Genomic DNA, 20,039 nt, shown 5'->3' with positions numbered 1-20,039 from the left:
AATGATAACCAGCTATTCGTTACGCTATGAACTGATAAACCCCCCCAATCACCTCCATCTTCGCACTGCAGCATTTTTGACTGCAGCATCTTGGAATAATGTAGGCAGAAGCTCCTATTTCTTCTCCCACTTGGTGCCGAGGAGCTGCAGGGCTGTGGATGGTAATTGGTTGGATTGGAGGTTCAGTCATCTGGAGGAAGAGGGTTTGCCGGTAGTAATAACTGCATCGCTCCCTTGCAACTCAGCCTGCATACATCACAGAGTCAAATTTAAATAATTCATCAGTATGTTGTGGGTTTATTTTGTCAAAGCATCCAGAGACAGGATGAAGGGGAGGGTTTGAGGGTGAAGGGAAAAAAAGAAAGCAATAAACTCTTGGGGAAAGATCAACTAATAGTAGTTGTCAGAAACTTGTCCAACATCCATCACGGGTAATTAGGTTTGTGACATACAGACGGCACAACATGGTGTTGTGGAAATTAATAGGAAGAGAATCTAAATATAGAGCAATGTCTGGAAATGACATGTTTTCTTTTTTGTGAATTTCCAAATCAACACATTCTTGTTTTCTTTTTGGACTTCTATGGCTGCTCTATCCTGTTGTGTAAGATGCATTTAAAACATGGAGGATCTTCTTTTTCATTTGGTATTTACTTGCAGAAAAGATGCTCAGTATGAATCCTTTTAATCACTGAGTCTGTACGTGAACATTTAGGTCAGCCCCTCTTTAGTTAGGACGGTTTCAATACCCTGCAGCCACCATCTCTATTGAAAGACACACCACCCACTCGAGAGGGACAACAGAAAATGGGAACATTTTGCTTCACTCTTCTTTTTTTTTTTTACAGTTTATTTGAATTCAAAAGGATTCTCACTTGTACTTTTGCTTTCTAGCATTTTTTTTTACATTAATGACAATCAAACCCTCCTAGAAGCCATATTTCTATCTTCTTTACAGTGAATTCTGTCCTACTTTAAAGTATCTTCTTATAAAGCTTCTCGCATCCAAACCTACTTTGTGTTTTTTATATATGACAGCCACCCTCTGGGATTTGTCTCACACTCTTCATCAAATTTGCAAAACACTTCCTACTTTTGAAGATCCAAGAAGTCTTTGTCTCAGCTGGAGACAGAAATTCATTGAGCTTAGAGTGATTTATTTAAAAAAAAATAACCTCTAATTTTAACTTCATACTCACAAAAACCCAACATCATCTTTCTAGGCCACAAACATGCATGGTGTTCTATCCAGATATGGTTTTCTGCTGCTTCGTGCTTCAATGTCTAAGAGGCCTTCTTTTAACAGAATCCTGCTGAGACAGCCACTGAATTGTCTTTTTCAGAGAAGCTGACATTCAGTCATGTCTCGCAGGCTCATGGCTACCTCTCCAGGGAGGCTGAGAGAAACAAAAGCCCAGTGCAGTATGGATCCTGACAATACAGCCTCCACGGATTGGTTCTGGTCTCCCTGCTGCGATACATTGGCATGCCTATGGAGCTGACTGACAGCCTCCTCTTCCTTACCAGTAATAAGATGAAAGGGTCATATCCTCATGGGGCACATAATATAATGGATTTACCAATCTATTGTAACATATCTTAAAAAAAATCTGGATGTTGTGAAAAACTTTGAAATCCAAAATGGTAAAGATTCGTTATACATAGTGAATTCTTTAAAGGCTTTCTTTCTTGTAATTTTTATGACAATTGTATCCCCCACATAATAAAATAATACAAACATTATTGAGCTAGGCAAAGGTTTGCATTAGCAAATGCTGACTTCATGCAACACATCATCATAAGTGAGTTGTGAGTTTACCAAAGAATGTCTTGACAAAATGGCAGCAAAGATTCTCATAAAACAGCCAAACTACAACTTTTTTTTAGTTTATTTAGTTTATCTTTGTTCATTTAGTTCTTAGTTCCGCATAATTGTTCTGCAGTAATGAATGCTTTCCCTACTTTAATTCACATAAACAGATATGTGAACATAGAAGTAACTCTTAGGATTTATTGCACTGTCTAATGTAACTCAAATCTAAAAACGTAACTCGTAAGTGACAAATTAAGTTTTCTATTACATGAACAAAAGCCCATGTTGCTGTTGGACGTTTTGCAAATGGCATGTTAGATTTGATATTTTCATAACCATATTTTATTTTGCTATACAAACAGAAGTGGCACAAATTTCCAGAATAACCTGTATCATATTGACTAAAAAGCATCCGGCAACCTTCAGATGCAAAGAAATCAATAATCAAGAATAATACAAATGTTTCTGCACCTGTATGAACAATGCCTTACTGTCCTGTCTGAAAGAGGAACAGTCAATATCATTTAGACTGTAATGCACATAATACATCCGATCAATAGTCCGACTGGGGTACTTTTACTTTGAATGGGATTGCTTTGCACTGACTCTCTGTTTGACCTGTAATGAATACAAACCCTTAAGTAAAATTAAATAAAGCAAACACAAAGTCAATGAAAGGAAACAAATGAGGCTTTCCTTAACTGTATTAAATCCCTTTATTAGACCTGCATGTGCAATATGTGTGTGAGAGATTGCTGTATGGAGAGGTTTTTAATTGACTTTGACAAACGTGTTTGTCGGTTTATTGTTTCAAAATTAAAAAATCTAGCTGATTATCAGAGCGGTCAATTTGTATTTATCAATATGGTCTGTTGCATTTGGATTATGTTATTTGTGGCCTGCAGGGAAAACATTTGTATTTCTTTTTAATTATTACGCTTTATAAGTTTCCCATAAATGCTCTGAAGTTTTGAATCTTTTTACCTAATCACTACACCCTCCAGACCTTCAGGGTGTTGAGAGGAAAAGTTACATAATGAGTTTCATGTTTGCTTGTTGCAATACAATGAAAGCTTGAGACACTAATGGAATGATGGCAAATGACACCAGGGGATTGCTCCTCCCGTGACACCAGTGAGGAATTGCACCAATAAAATGTGGTTAATGGGTGCACAAGTTGGAACTGTGTGCGCACACAACACAGAGCTGTGTGTCCATCCATAAAACAGAGGAATTGGTGAAAGGTGTTGGCTCTCACTAGGACGTGACTCCAAGGATGTTTGAACAAGCAGACAACAACGGAGGGAGCAATAACAGCACAAACACAAATGATGTTTCCCCCAGCGCTCATTTTACTCCTCCTGGTCTCTATGGCAACCACGGGTTTCACAACAAATGTAGCACAGACAAAAATACTAAGTGGAAGCACAAATGCATTGACTAGAGCTGTTTTGTAAGAAAGAGCATAAGAACATTGTTTCCTCTCTTTTCATTTATATATATATACTGTATATATGATTTTTTGGTTTGTCATTTCTTGATTCTAGCATCTTCCACTAAAGTCAAATGTATCTTGTCCAATATTTTATCCAAATAAAAACTTTCAAAAATTCTATCCTTTAAAAAAATGTATTAGCTGCATTAGCAAATATAAAATAAAATTGTTGACTAGGGTTTCTTGTGTAAATCAATTCTGAATTTAAATGCAGAAGAATGTGAAGTCCACATCAAATATTTTGAAGAATTACAGAGAGAGGTGTGTGGAAAATGAGAATAGTGGAAACTAACTACAAGGATGTTCACCAAACCTTCTGACTTGCTGGAAATGAAAATGTGTGAACTCCCACTGAGACCTGCAGTTTGTCACTATATGAGCTACTAATACATTTCAGAGAGGGTGTGTGATGAAACTGGCTTCCAGATGCAAATGTCCACATCTTCATCTCTTTCATCTGGGCTGGTTGGGCTCTAAATGTGATATACGTGAATTCATGTGTAGTTTAGTAACCACACTGCTCTAAAGGGACGGGGTATGGGGATAAATCAAAAAGTCTAGATGATAAAGTAGAAAACATTTTTCCAGTGTTTTCATGTTTCATAATACTTGCTATGGTGTTGCACATTTTTCTACTATCAGTTTTCTTATATTCTGTTAAGCACTTCCAGCTTCTAAATTTTCTACTGCCATTTTATAGCTATTTAAAGAAAAGGAGAAAAGCTGTAAAGTAACAAAGATCAGCCTGTTAAATTGTGTTTTTGATACAACTTTCTCGCAGCAACAAGATGCCCAGTTAGGTATCCTCCCTAATCCAGTGTGACGGGAGTTGGTGTCATGTTGAGAATGCACAGAGTGGTTTCTTAATGAAACCAGTGTGTGCCAAGCTTCAGGCTGAGACAATAACCATTTGGCTGCAAGAAAATAACTTCCTCTTGAAGTTGCCTTTTAACAAAGAGCACCGTATGGGTTACCATTCCCATAAATGGATAAGGAGCCTAAGAATGTTTTTACACCTAACAGTCTGGTAGATTTGGTTTGATTGTGGCCAAAAATTGCAACACTTGTTACTTTAGCAACTGATGTGGTTCACTTTCACACTGTCAAACAAACAAAACCCTTTGAAAAACATGTTCACCTCCTCGCCTGTGGTGGTGCTGCACCAAGAGCCACTGAAGGAAGCAATACAAAATCCTCTGAAGAAGACAATGGTCGCAACTTCCTTCTTCACAAAATGTAAGCAAGAATGGAGTGGCATCAGATTCTAGTGGTTGTAGGATTTTGTTTCTATCTTTGTCAAAAGACCGTGACCCATTCTCCTTCTATTGGTAGACTTGTGTGTTTGTTATGTTTGTATTTACCCAGAATGCCTTGTGCTGTAGTCCGTTTACTGCTTTTGGAGTGGTCTCTGGGTTGCTTGGCAATCACATATGCATTTGAACCACACTTCAACTTCAACCGAACCAAGATCTAGGTTTTTAGGCAGACCAGATTTTGGTTCTTTTGGTCCACATTAGAGTTTGATTGCACATTCACACACCCCCAAATAAACCAGACTTTCCTCGTAACAAACTAGAGTTTAATTGAAGCAGACCAAACAAGACTGTGTATGAATAGACTCTAATGTGGGATGGGGAAGAAGAGTAAAAAATTAGGAAAGAAAGCACCTCACAGGTGTTCACTTCCACCACTGGAATGACTGTAGAGATCCTTCTCCTGTGCAACTTTCTGATAAATCATTGCTCCAACACACAAATTAACCAATCAAATGAATGGTCCATTACCTGGTCTCTGAAGAACTAAAAGCCATGCTGAGGAGTTAATTCAACCATTTGATTCAAGTGTGTTGGAGCAGGAATGCGAAATAAACGCTGCAGGACATTGAAGACAGCAGCTGGAGACTCTTGCTCTGGAAGACAAAGTTTTTATACCAAATACTATTAAAAGTGACACTGGTGACAAAAGAGTTTAAATGTGAAAGCAGTTACATGTGTGCTGCATCCCAATTAACATAAACCTAAAACAAACAACTAACATCACTTTGGCAAAGCAAAGTTTCCCATTTCCTGCCGCCCATTAACTCAGCACTTTACTCTCACGGATGAGCAGGCAGTGAGCGATCCACTTAATGTCACTTTAATTATCACCTGAAAAAACACATAGATACTCCAGACTGCAAAATGAGGAGCAGCTAAAAAGCCTCACAAAATGCTATTCAACAAAAAATCAAAGAGAAAAGGATGTTGACAATCCACTGATGAGATGCGACTCAAACATAAACTAATCAATAAAAATGAACAGCTAAAACACAAAATCCTTGAACTTTAATTACCAGCCACAACTTGTTCATCGCAGGGAGTCAAAAGATCTCCTCTTTGTAAGACACATGCATGATTTGTCATTCATTAATGGCAATTATTTGGATCTTTTGGGCCTCCGTGACTCATGCTCTGGCTTTAAATGGCTTAACCGCCTCACTGGGCAGTGTGCAGCTGTGAATAAATATCCACTAATTGAGTAACTTTGCTAATTCCAACTTATTCTGAATCATAGTGATTCCAAGGAGCTTCCAACAAAGTTCAGCAGAGTTACTGGGTACATCAGAAAAGTCAAAGTTTCAGAAAACAGGAAGATTGATACAAAGCCTGCAGTTAAACTGGCTCATAATCTTCTTAGCCTGTATCCAGTCACCATGAAACATAAACTATTGAGATTGAAATGCCCCAGTTCTCCCTGACAGTCATTAAGTGAACAGAAATTTGCATTATCACTGTGACCTCATAATTTTTTGCCTCTGTGCCTATCTCCTAAAAGTTTGCTGATTTTTAATTGTATAACTGTCTTTAAAGGAAAAAGGAAGAAGGACTTAAAAAATATAGCATTTTTAGCTTGGTTATGTAATTACACTCTAAATCTATACCAGTGGGCCAGTTTCTTAAAAGCAAGAAAATAACACAATAAGAAAGCTGCCTTATATTTTTAGATGAAACGCTTTTTGTTGTGGAAGGCCCACACATGAGAAAACAAAGGGTTTATACCATGAAAAGGGTTTAATATTATTCAAAAAAGATACATCTTTTTTTTCTTTACTGCCCTCCCAGGCATTCGATGCTCATGCCTAAAGCAACAGAGATGTTTTCACTCATAACTCTTTTCGTTCATAGCTGAAAGTGTCTCAGCATATGAAATATTTCCCTGCTTTTAACCAGAAATCCTTTAACTGGTTGCACTTTTTGACGTCTGGTCAACGTAATTCAACTAAATGTAAGTATTGCAGGGATGGCCTGCAATTCAGCGGCAGACTGGCAGGCAAAAAGAGGTTGCTCAGGGCCTGACAGTGATGGATGGGGGAGTGTCTGGAGCTGTGGGCTTAGTATTAAGCATACGGTGCATCTCTCCCACTGCCTTCATCCGGCTGGCCTTTAACGGAAATCAGCTGGGGCTCCATAACTCAAAGCTCTATTGGAGGCAAGGAAGGTGGGATAGATGGCACTGGTCAGCCCTGATAAAGCTTGATGTCCTTGAGTGGGGAATAAAGAGCAAACAGCTTGAGATGATCCCCCCCACAGACTTTGTCATGGAGACACAGGAGCTGTTGTGCATGCCAGTGGGAGTCGGGGTGTGTTTGTATAGTGTGATGTGCAGCACAGATCTCCACTGGTTAACCAGTTCTGATCCTCACAGCAGCAGATCTGAAATACATCTGATAATCTTGCATGAAGATGTTTTGTGTTTAACCCTTTAAGACTCAGCGTCATAATACTACATCTGTATTTTAAACAAAAGATGCATAAATGTTGACTTTTATTCTGTGTTTTTTTTTACACAAAATTAGAGAATGAACCCTTTTATTGAGTCTTGGAAATATTTATGTTGCTTTTGGAAAAATAGCTTCTTCCCAATTGTGTGGTTCTTAAGCAAATGTTGGTACAGGACTCATTTCATCATGTATAATGACCTTCCCATTTGTTTTTTACATAATTGTTTTAACAAATGAACATGGAAACTTAAAGTATTTTAAAATTAAACTGGACTCATGGAGGTGTACAGTTACCTTCCTTACATTTTGCCTGATTTGTTTTGTTTTTTATGATGTCACATTCAATAACTGTGTTTGAAATGTACCTAAAATACATCCAAGCAACTACAGAACTGATCCATCCATCCATCCATTTTCTGTTCACCCTTGTCCCTAATGGGGTCGGGAGGGTTGCTAGTGTCTATCTCCAGCTACGTTCCGGGCGAGAGGCGGGGTACACCCTGGACAGGTCGCTAGTCTGTCGCAGGGCAACACAGAGACATACAGGACAAACAACCATTCACACACACACCTAGGGAGAATTTAGAGAAACCAATTGACCTGACAGTCATGTTTTTGGACTGTGGGAGGAAGCCGGAGTACCCGGAGAGAACCCACGCATGCAGAAAGACCCCGGCCTGGAATCGAACCCAGGACCTTCTTGCTGCAAGGCAACAGTGCTACCAACTGCGCCACTGTTGGTAGCTACAGAACTGAATATTTAAAAAATAAAAAGGTCTGTTTTTTTATGCAACTCTTAAAGACATGAAAGGTGATTCCAGAACTGTAGACATGTTCTCTCTAAAGGGGAAAAGTTACATTAGTTGTCACACAATAAGTCTAATGTTAAAGTCACAAATGGTGGAGTTTTCATCCAAACTGAAACACAACCTACTATAATTCCTGAGTAAGGAAAAAGTAAGAAACATCTGAGTTCTGCTGAAAAAAAAATAAACGGACCAGCTGAACCTGGAGGTAATCGTCCAAGGAATGTTCATCAAGTCGTTTGCTCCCTTCATCAGCAGATTTACATCCCCTCCTGTTCGCCTCATCTTTCCAACTTTCGCTCTCACTCGATCATTTGATGAATGACCCTGAACAGCTGTCAGCGTAGCAACGTTTAATGAGTTCTGCAATCACAGCGTCATGTCTGCAGTAAACACACGCCTTTATGATCCTCTGTCTTATGAGAAGGAGCAGAATGAAGCCTATCGGAGAATTGCTCAGTCACTGAAAGAAATAAGTGGGGGAGTTATTGTTTGAATTGAAAGAAATGAGTTTATGTGATTTTCTGATTACTGCATTTTCATGACTGTATTTCTCCAATCTGTATTCCTGATTCAATAATCAGTAATGGCAATATAATATATATAGTCAAACTAACTTAACATGCAACCAACCATCAATCCATCCATCCTATTAACTTGCTTAACCTTGAAGGCTCCATGCAGAAAGATGGCAAGCCAGGGTTCGAACTCCATTGCAAGTTAACAACTGCCAACTATGCCACTGTGCAGCCCCTTAACATGCAGCTTATAGTGTAATAATTAATGTGATCTGAGAACACATACTTGCACTAAACCAAGTTTTAGCAGAAAGCAAAGAAAAAATTCAAGATGTTGCATTTCAGAGCAAATATATATTTGAAAGAAACATTTTTTATATCTATTAATTCTTGTGTTGTGATAATGCTCCTGGGGCTGTTACCAAATCTCAAAGGTTTTGACTCCCAACTCGAGACAAGACTTAAGGATACAGTGAGTAAAAAAAATTCTGTTTTTTAGTGCAAATACTCATGACGCTGGAAGCCATGGGTTGTTTGTTCCAAGGCTGCTTGGCAAAACCTGCACATAAATGAACATTCTCGTCTCACTTGATTATTTTTCCAACTTGAGAAGACGACAACTTTGCTCCTTTTTCCATCTGTGTTTAACACCAAAAGTGGTAAGATTTTTAAATGCTAAACTTTTTAAAAACACGTTTTGCTGAAAAGCAAAACAAACTTTGTAAAAGCAAATAGCTTGTTTTGCTTTTGCAAAGCAGATAAACACACAAGTGACAGTTATGTTTCCATGCCAAAGAGAAAAATATCAACCCAGAACTCAGTGTACAAAAAAATCATGACAGCACATATATATCACTCTGATGCCTCAAGGCTTCCTGCAAAGCTAATAAAATTATTTGTCATTTCGGTACTGTTTTATTACCATCTGTTATGTTTGTCTTCAGCAGAGTTTTCATGGTGGGTTCACACTGTGAAAAATGGCACAGAGCGTTGCAGAAACACCCGTCATGTTGACAACTGACACCTTTGAGAACGTGCATCATAACTATATTGTGTTTTACATCCTTTATGGACTGAACAAGTAACTACTTATAGTAAGATGACAAACTGTTAAGCTAGTGACTCAAATGTTTAGGGATATCATGTAAAGATAGTTTAGTTATTGAAGACTTTGCCAACTTTTCTCTTGTTTAAACAGTATAAATGAATTGAAATTACTTTTTGTAAAGTGCCTCGAGAAGACAATTGCTGTGAATTAGCATTATAAAAATAAACTTAGGTCTTACTTTATTTTAAGTTTGAGTGGTAGTTTGTCTTATTATTTTCAATGAGAAGTTGTTTAACATACATTCCAATTGATCCACGTTGTCAAACATTGCAAGAAAACCAGAAGATTGCATCGACTTGCAGCATTTGCTTCTCCTGGATAAGCATGTAGCAACAGTAGACAATCACTTGTGTTGTGTTGTTGACTTTATTGCAACCCCTCATACCCAATAAGTATGTATCAACAGTGGAGAGGAAAAAACTCTCTTTCAACAGGGAGAAACCTCCAGCAGAACCAGAACCTGGCTCAGGCCATGATCGACTGGGTATTTGAGAAGACAGAGCAGATACACCAAAAAAAGAAGCAAACTGATGAAGAATTACTTTCTATCTTAATGTAGAGTAAAATGTCAATTGCAGAAAAGGGAGACCGTTTAACTGTTTTCAGCATTTTCTCCAGGAAAGTATCACAGCCAAACAGATTGCCAAACAAGATGTAGGTTCTACGGAGAGAAAAAAACTGAGAGAAAACATCAAGTTTACTCTTGAAGCAATAGCAAATATTACAAACTGGCGAGTAGAAAAAGACGAAAGTGAGGAAAAGGTGGTCAGTTTGTCCTTCAGCAGCCTAAACCCAGAACTTGGGGTATTACTTTACATGGATTTATGGATTATATTGGTGCCATTTTCTTTCACCTTTCTATTTTGCTCTATTTTGCTGTGCATTTGTTAACAATATTGCAACAAATGTCTTGAAGTCTGTGGTTACTGTATGAGGTAATATGAAAAAGTTCAAGGGGTATGACTAGCTTGCATTGACAGAGCACAACACAAATAATTTTAGAGGATAAATTGCCCATGCTTTGAACCTTATCTTGGTTTTACAATATGCTTCTTATCTCACCCACTAAATATGTCTTTTATCAAACATGTGCATCCTATATAAGCAGCAATTCTTACACAGTGACGAGCACATTGGGAACAGTGTTTACAAAATCACAAAATCATTTTTCACATCAGCCTCATTGATCATATTTTGTCCTCAGTGCCAGAAGTCTTCTGGGTCCGGGTGTTTTCATGCAGTGCAGTCCAAACCCCACATTAAGAATACATCACCTAAGATCAAGCAGAAAATAGACTGTATGTTGAGCAAGTACTTTCCTCACTTCACTGAGCATCGACAACATCAGGTTAAGCGTATGTGGTCAAGCAATCGTGTGAAATGTTTTCAGTGTGTGATCTCCTGGGGTCGGGGAGAAGATGCAGAGTACACAGATCTCTAGTCAGCTGGTCAATGAGCTGCAGGTCAGTCGATGAGAATCCGCACAGTTTGATAAATTGAAGAGTGAAATCTGTCTGAGAATGTGCTGCCGTCCCACAGTGAGCGGCTCATTGCTCAGTGGAGGTGGACAGTGGGGGCAGCAATTGCTCCATCTGAGGCCAACAGCGAGGGCACATCGGGCAGCTGGCTGTCCTCTGTCTGCTGGTACGAGAACCATGGTCAGCTGAAAGTCCAGCTGTCATGATGGCTGCTGTAAAGCCTTGTTGCTCATCATCAAATATCAATCGTTTGTATGTTCCAAATATTCAAATTTGGTCTCCCAGTTCAAGTATTTTGATACGGAGACACACCTAGATACCTATTTTAATCTGAAGCTTCTCTAAGTTCACTCTTTTTATTTCTGAGATTTCTATAGTTTGAACTTTAAATGCACTGCAAAATATAATTTATTTCTATTCAGAACAGTCCTTAACAGTCCGTCAAGGTAAATTAAGTCAACTTAAATTTGATCTCAAAGGACCTACACCTTTTTTTAGCAGAAGCTATGTGGGATTACATTGAAGTGAACTTCTCTATGTAGTGTGTGAAGTTAAAATAAAACATTTTGTTTCCATTTTTTAAGCCTTACATGTAGACTTCAAAGTTTTGCTGTCATAATAGAAATGTACATGTCAATGAAACAAGCAAAATTGTCTTAAATGTGTAGTAGAAGGCCAATCAAGCAAAGCATGAAGACATTTGTATTTTCATATAAAGATGACTTTATTGGTCGCAAAGTTTATAAAACCATTCAAGAATCAATTGTTACAGAGCCCTAAAAAGAGGTCAAATGAGTCAAACAAAGAACAACAAACTAACCAATTAACAGAACAAACTAACTTAAACCACAGTTTAAATACTGAGGGCAACAGAATAATCAGAAATTTCAAAATAAGACAAATTAAGCTTAAACTTATCTTACTCATAAGCAGGCATGACTTTACGTAAAATATTAAGTCATACATCTAAAAAATGAATAACATTTTGTGTGAGTGGTCATTCGGTCATCCTGTTGATATTTTCTAATCATAATTCCTACATGTAGGAACACTGAATGCCAAAGTGCACCTATACATTTCACACTAATCACCCTTTAAAGTCCACAGGAACCACCTGAGCAACAGCAAAATAAGGAAAAGCATTTCACAAAGTAAAACAGAAATGAGAGAACTAATTGCAAATACAACTAATGTGCATCAACAGAGTCAAATAAACATTTAACATGCAAGCAAAGCTTGTGTTATGTTTGGGTATGTGAACAAAAGTAACACATCTTTACCTTTTTCCTGACTCTTTATGGATCTCTACCCCTTTTGATTTTCAGATGTATTCTCTTTGTACACTACTATCAGTCTTTTACCTTCTCTTTTATCTTCTGCGCCAGTTTTATGTTTGACAACTCCTTCACATCTATTTTGATAAAACATTTAAATTCTGCATTGCACATTTATATCAGATTTTCTGTACATAACCAGACCAGTGTTCCATCAAGTCTGATAACTCTTTCTGTCCTTTCGGTTTATAAAATCCATAACTTGTGCTCATTTCTTTCTTATTTTTTGCCTTTTCTTTTCTTGTTTTATATGTTCGGCATTCAGACAACTGGGTTTTGACTGTTTGCTCATCATCTGTCTGCTTTCTGTCTCCTTGAATTGAGTTTCCTTTTCCTCTGACAGCTTTGTAGCTTGACCTTAAACACAGTATTTAGCTTTTAGACATTCATAAAATAAACAGTGCAAGCTGTTTTTTAAGAGTCAGACAAGAATCAACGGTCTAGAAAACCACTGCAAAGGTAAGTAGTTTTTAAAAACGGGAGATGATTGTATCAAGCACCAATCAAAGATATAGTTTTAAGACTTTGATCAACTCAGAAACATGCCTACCCCACTGAGAATGAGCTGCAAATGAAATTGCCCCTAATTCTGGATGTAATAAATTCTCAGCAAGCCTTACATGTTCATGCAAACATCATGGAAAGCCAATATAAAATCAAATTTGTCATTTTTATTGCACTATACTTGAACTAATACCCTCAGAAAACTACAACCAAACTGAACTGAAATTGCTTGCATTTCATTTCCTGCCAATATTTAAAGTTAATTTGTCTCGTGTGGATGTGGTTTCCTCAGCAACACCTCCCTCTTTTCTCTTTCTGAAAGGTTGGAATAAACACACCAAAGATAATTAAATGTAATTGTCTCAGAATGTTGTGAAGTGTTTGTATTGCTGCTTACTCTTGAGGGTTGAAAATGGATTGCTCTGCGCATGAAAAAATATTTCTAAATGCTGTGGTGTTTGGAGAAAATTAATTCTTGGAGAAGCTTCTCCGCCATGAAGTGATGACTTCTTTTTGACCAAAGAAACAAGAGTGTGATTGGATTACTCCAAAGGGTATATTTACTATCTCATCAGCTGCCAGTATTCACACTATACTTACATATTATTGTTTAATAATGCATTCAATGCGTTTTCAATCACTTTCACTTTTTTTCAAGGAAAAATTATCTAGCAATGAATGGTTTGTCTAGACCTCTAGACAGAATATTGTTTGTAATTACTGGTTTTGATGTAATTTTCTCAAGATGACGATTCACTTTCAGTTTTGTCATTTTAATATAACATTGCTAGTTTAATCTAAAAAATATACATCTTTTGCAGTTTTGTGAGAATGAGGTGATTTTGTTTGCTTTTTTTAACTCACTACATGAGATATATTTACTTTTTGTGGTTGTTTATGGATGTGAAATGGAGCCAAAACATGGAGAGAAACATCCAAGTGTAACAAAAAAGAGAAAAAACTGAAGAAATCTGTATGAAGGCAAAAGGTTTTTTACTTATAAGTTTCTGAAAAGGCCAGGGGCATGTGTCACAGTAAAATGGGCCTGACGACGGCTATGTTGTGATGCTATAAAAGAATAATACAGTATTAAACTTTATCTGCTGAGTTTGGAATTATTAAATGTGATATTTAATGGTGGGACATTTAAACCGCTCATTATCTTGAGTTCATAATTCATTTATCACTCCCTCCTGTCATTTAACAACTCAGATATTCACTGTTTAGGGAGCAGTTTCCTCTTTTGCATTAGAAATGAATACTCACACAGTTGTAAGCCTGAACTTGCATGCAGAAGTTGTTCCAGTGAGTATGTTAATGAGTCGGTTAATTATCAAGACTGTAGTGAGTTTAGTTTCTCATGGGCACAGGGCAGAAGAGAAGAAGACAGGTGTCGAGCTCAGGGAATGGAGAGAATCAATATCTCGTCGTTTCTGGTCTCTTTGGGCTTTTTTTAGTAACTTGATGCTCAGGTGTTAATCACAGAGTCAAATTGTTTCATTAATCAAGTGAGGAGTCCCAGAACATCAGAGACAGGTATCTGCCCTCTCCACGCTCTCTGCTGTGTCCTCCTCCTGACAAGCAGATAACCATCAGTAAAAAGAGAGAGGAGAAAGAGGTGACCGTGCTACAGTGGAGCCAAGTCTCACTGGGAGGCTGTCAGACAGCGTTCCAACACCCAAACGTCTCCTGTCCCCATCATCTCGTTTCCTAAGCTGGCAGTTTGGGGCTGATGAGTCCAGTTATCTTCTGACAGTTTCTGTCAGTCTCGGTCTGCTCAGATCGCAGGAAACAGAGGGAACGAGCAGATAAAATTTGCACGCAACTCTGCAGCTTATCTTTTGTTTATGTTGATTAGATATATTGAGCAGAAATCTAACCAGCATATCTGTCTGCTGCATCTATTAGACGTATTTGATTGCTAATCTATAACTCTGCACAAACTGAAAAACAAAAACTTAAATTCTTTTACATTCTTAAATACAAGGTGATGTTAAAAATGCCACTACTAAGATAGCTTAAAGTATAAACAAGTCTTTATATTTTATCTTTGACATTTTTGAAAATATTCATTTATTTACTTTATCAAGCTCCCTACTGAGGAATCAGAAGAAGATGGAGGCCGACATGTTTTTGCATTTCAAACACCACTTAAAGGCAGCACTACTTCATCATTTTGATGTTAGCATTATCAATAACTCATGCATAAACAAACAAAAATGCATGTCTAAATCCAAGATTGAGAACAACATAATTGAAAAAAAAATCCTTGATACAAAATTGTCTAATACAAATTTTTTCCCTCCCCGTTTCACTTTTTTGCTGTAACGTTTCCATCATAAAAGAATGATACAATAGCATGTTAGGGCCCCGATAGGTTAAAGAAATAAATAAATCTGATAAAACTCAAATTTTTGAATTAATAAAAAAAAAAATTCTAGATAAAACAAGGGCATTTTTACGTTTAAAAAATTGACAATTTTCTAGAAATATTTCTGAGGATAATCTCAGAAATTATCTTGAAAAACTTGGAAATGTTCAAGTTTTTTTTCCAGAAAACTTCTGAGTTTTTTTCAGTCAAATTGGCTGGGGGAGAGGTTCCGGTGACGTCAACTTCCGAGATGGCAGCTTGAGCTGACTGCTCCTCTGGTAAATCTTAATTTGACCCCCATTAATTGCCAAATACACTGCTCAAAAAAATAAAGGGAACACTCAAATAACAGATCCTAGATCTGAATGAAAGAAATATTCTCATTGAATACTTTGTTCTGTACAAAGTTGAATGTGCTGACAACAAAATCACACAAAAATCATCAATGGAAATCAAATTTAATAACCAATGGAGGCCTGGATTTGGAGCCACACACAAAATTAAAGTGAAATAACACTACACGCTGATCCAACTTTAATGTAATGTCCTTAAAACAAATCAAAATGAGGCTCAGTATTGTGTGTGGCCTCCACGTGCCTGTATGACCTCCCTACAACGCCTGGGCATGCTCCTGATGAGGTGGCGGATGGTCTCCTGAGGGATCTCCTCCCAGACCTGGACTAAAGCATCCGCCAACTCCTGGACAGTCTGTGGTGCAACGTGACGTTGGTGGATGGAGCGAGACATGATGTCCCAGATGTGCTCAATCGGATTCAGGTCTGGGGAACGGGCTGGCCAGTCCATAGCTTCAATGCCTTCATCTTGCAGTAACTGCTGACACACTCCAGCCACATGAGGTCTAGCATTGTCCTGCATTAGGAGGAACCCAGGGCCAACAGCACCAGCATATGGTCTCACAAGGGGTCTGAGGATCTCATCTCGGTACCTAATGGCAGTCAGGCTACCTCTGGTGAGCACATGGAGGGCTGTGCGGCCCTCCAAAGAAATGCCACCCCACACCATTACTGACCCACTGCCAAACCGGTCATGCTGAAGGATGTTGCAGGCAGCAGACCTCTCTCCATGGCGTCTCCAGACTCTGTCACATGTGCTCAGTGTGAACCTGCTTTCATCTGTGAAGAGCACAAGGCGCCAGTGGCGAATTTGCCAATCCTGGTGTTCTCTGGCAAATGCCAAGCGTCCTGCACGGTGTTGGGCTGTGAGCACAACCCCCATCTGTGGACGTCGGGCCCTCATACCATCCTCACGGAGTCGGTTTCTAACCGTTTGTGCAGACACATGCACATTTGTGGCCTGATGGAGGTCATTTTGCAGGGCTCTGGCAGTGCTCCTCCTGTTCCTTCTTGCACAAAGGTGGCGGTAGCGGTCCTGCTGCTGGGTTGTTGCCCTCCTACGGCCTCCTCCACGTCTCCTGGTGTACTGGCCTGTCTCCTGGTAGTGCCTCCAGCCTCTGGACACTACGCTGACAGACACAGCAAACCTTCTTGCCACAGCTCGCATTGATGTGCCATCCTGGATGAGTTGCACTACCTGAGCCACTTGTGTGGGTTGTGGAGTCCGTCTCATGCTACCACGAGTGTGAAAGCACCACCAACATTCAAAACTGACCAAAACATCAGCCAGACAGTATAGGTACTGAAAAGTGGTATGTGGTCCCAACTGCAGAACCACTCCTTTATTGAGTGTGTCTTGCTGATTGCCAATAATTTCCACTTGTTGTCTATTCCATTTGCACAACAGCAGGTGAAATTGATTGTCAATCAGTGTTGTTTCCTAAGTAGTATTAAAAAAGAGGATCATTTAATGCTAGCTTTGGACAAAACGTTTGGCTCTTTTCCTCTTTAATCTTGCCCGGGATCGGTGAGTGACGTTCTCCGTGAGCGACCTGCAGCGACCGCGTGCTGCTAAAACGAAACAACAACAAAGCGTGTTGACGTCACAGATCACAGAGTTTAATCTCATACAAAGGAATCAACAACAAAGCTGCAGAGGAACAGAGATATGCATTTTCTCATAAAAATAAGACACACAAGGGAAGACAAACGAACATAAAGACAGACAAAGGCGCCCACGTGCAGACAAAGATGAAAAAACTTTCTCTCGTTTTTTCTTAACACGGAATCTTAAAGTAAAAAGGTGTTTCCCTATTTAATATATGCAGCCAAGGCGTTCCGTTCTTTGACCAATCAGAAACTCCCTCAACACCCAGAGATCCTGGGACTTCCCCCATCTCAGCTCCGATGTCTGGCTTTTATCTAAGTGAAAGGGCGGACGACTTCGTCTTGGGCCGCGCCAGGTACGAGGGAGAGGCGCCAAAGAGTCTGTAACTCCTATCAGAGTGTAAATTTTATAGCTTTGTGTCTGTCAGCGGGGGAGGAAAAAAGGCCCTGCCTTGTCTGCTGCATTCCCAACTGCTCAACAGAAACTATTCCAAATTAAAGTGTTGGCTATACCTTTACACATGTCGTGGATTAGCTGTATTAAGCACCAAACAATAATTATTTTTCTTTAACAGTCCCCCTTTTGAGGTCTGAAAAACAGACCTCACTAAAATTGATTAAGCCTTCTAATACAGAGCCAAAAACTGTGTATTAAACTAAAAGAAAAACGAAAAAAACCAAAAAATGAAAACCAAAAGAGTGACGTACCCTAATTATATCCAGTCCCCCTTTTTAAACAAAACCCAAGGGTAAGAAATACTTAACCTCCCAAAAATAAAATCATAAAACAAAATTATCACAATAGAACCAAAAACACAGGACAAACAAAACCCAAAGTATAAAATGAAAAAAATAAAACAGGAACATACATAGAAAAATTAGTAAGAAATGTCTGCAACTTAAAGGACAACATTCACCACAAAATTACAATCTGTCAAATGAGAAACACACAAAATTACAATCTGTTGCTCGTCTTTTTCTGTTTTTTTTTTTTTTTTTTAAATGTCCATGAACAGTCTCTCAAAAAAAATATGAAGTCTTCGTCAGGAATTGTTCAAAAAATGCGCGCAAAAAAAAAAAAAAAAACGAAAGTCCTTTCCAGAGTTCACAACGAACGAAAAAACACGCAATAAAAGTTTATGATGATCCTCTTGCAGCTTGATCTTCTTCGGTCGGAAACCTCAGGCTTCCACCTGAGCATCCGTTGCTCACTGAAAATGGGATTATTAGGTCAATATTACAGAGAGATGTCAAGGAGAAAATGAAATCTCCTCGTGAGGAAACTAAATCTCGTGAAATGACCTGTCACAGGTTATTAAACAGACATTTTGTTTTCAACATGAATTTCATTAGCATCAGAAACACCATTACAACATTCTTTATTATCATCTTCATTAATGTCAGTATAATCAAACGATGGTTTCACCTAAAAAATAAATTTGCTTTGTTATTTTCCATCCGGGAAATTATTTTAATCCTTTTTATCAAAGAACGCAGACTTTGAATGAGACCACACCCACAGGGCACCAGGAAAATGGCTGCAAACTGAAACGACAAACAGAGATCAGATTTTCCAAAAGCATCATTCATTTTGTGTATTCAACACAAACATCTTAAAGTCACCCCGTGTCAGAGTGAATCCTCCACCGCTCGTGACTCTGTGGCTGCTATCTTCGAAATAAGTGTGAAGCCGCTTCTCCAAGCAGCCCCACCCCCGCCTCGCATGACAACAGCTTGTGTGACAGAGTCCAAAGTTCGAAACTCCAGGGCAGTCCGCGTGTAAAACCATGAGCAACACATCACTTGAAACCTTATCTCCTACTTTGTCCAGTTCTGTTCATCAAATGGTGGATGTGATCCCTTCAATTTACGTTTCTATTATGTTAAACTATTGTTCCTACCCGATGGAAAACAGCAAAACCTTGTAATCACCCGCTTCAAAAGACATGTTTCCAAAGTAACGTTTTGCCAGAATATCAAACAAATGCAGACCTTTTCTTAAACCAATCTTGTAAAAATAGGATTAAACAAACGAAACAAAACAATAACAAAAACTTAAAAATGTAGTTGTAAAGCTTACATTTACCATCAAAAATGAATAACAATGTGAATTAAACAGTCCAGTTTAAATTACTTTTATAGAACAAACTAGATCTTACTGGTTGTTTGTCTAAATCATTTTACATGCGTTCCTTAAACAAAATTCAAAAGAGTCAAACCTGGAGAAATTATAATGTAACAAATCCAGACATTTTCAAAATATACCAATCTTACCTAGGCTTTTACTTATCGTCGAATTTAAAGTTTTATTCAAAATCGTTTTAAATGTTTGTAAATCAAAAAATCAAAATCAAGTTTAGAAAAATCATTATAATCCCACCTGTGTACTTTTACTGATTAGTGATAACTTTAATCAAGAACAGATTCTTCAAAACATTTCGTAAAACATTCATGCTCCATTAAATTAATGCTCTGAAAATGGCTGACACAATAATATTTTAATTTCTATAATTATTTTCCCAAGTTAATTAACCAAAATATGCTTCATTATCACTATAAATTTATCTATTTTCTCAAAATATGTTAGCCCATTGTCAGAAAATCTTTTAATGGAGAACAACTCAAACCTATTTAAAATAAGCACATATATTACCAGAGAATATTTTCCTTTCACTTTTTATGTGTAACACAGATCAGACATGTTCGTCAAAAAATTTGTTTAAGTAATATAAATGTCAGTAAATTACTTAAGTAATATAAAAATAACCCATAACATATTCTCCCTCTGTATGATACATTACTGGCTAATGTATCATCATTACCTAATATGTTAACTAACGATGTTGATGAAACAGGGTCATTATTTTACTGAGAAATTCTACCCAATACTG

General features: G+C 38.0%; 1 long non-coding RNA gene across 1 annotated transcript; it reads right to left on the bottom strand.

Moving 5' to 3' along the window:
* Positions 1-17,138: 17,138 nt before the first annotated feature.
* On the bottom strand, positions 17,139-19,519 carry LOC111606890. Its single transcript, XR_002752273.1, has 2 exons — positions 18,772-19,519; positions 17,139-18,693 (listed from the first exon to the last, which is right to left on the bottom strand). It is a non-coding gene; the product is annotated as an uncharacterized LOC111606890 (long non-coding RNA).
* Positions 19,520-20,039: the final 520 nt, after the last annotated feature.

This window comes from Xiphophorus maculatus, chromosome 23 (assembly GCF_002775205.1).
Source record: "Xiphophorus maculatus strain JP 163 A chromosome 23, X_maculatus-5.0-male, whole genome shotgun sequence".
Taxonomy (NCBI): domain Eukaryota; kingdom Metazoa; phylum Chordata; class Actinopteri; order Cyprinodontiformes; family Poeciliidae; genus Xiphophorus; species Xiphophorus maculatus.
Note: the sequence above shows the minus strand (reverse complement) of the source record. Positions and strands in the feature narration are given on the sequence as shown.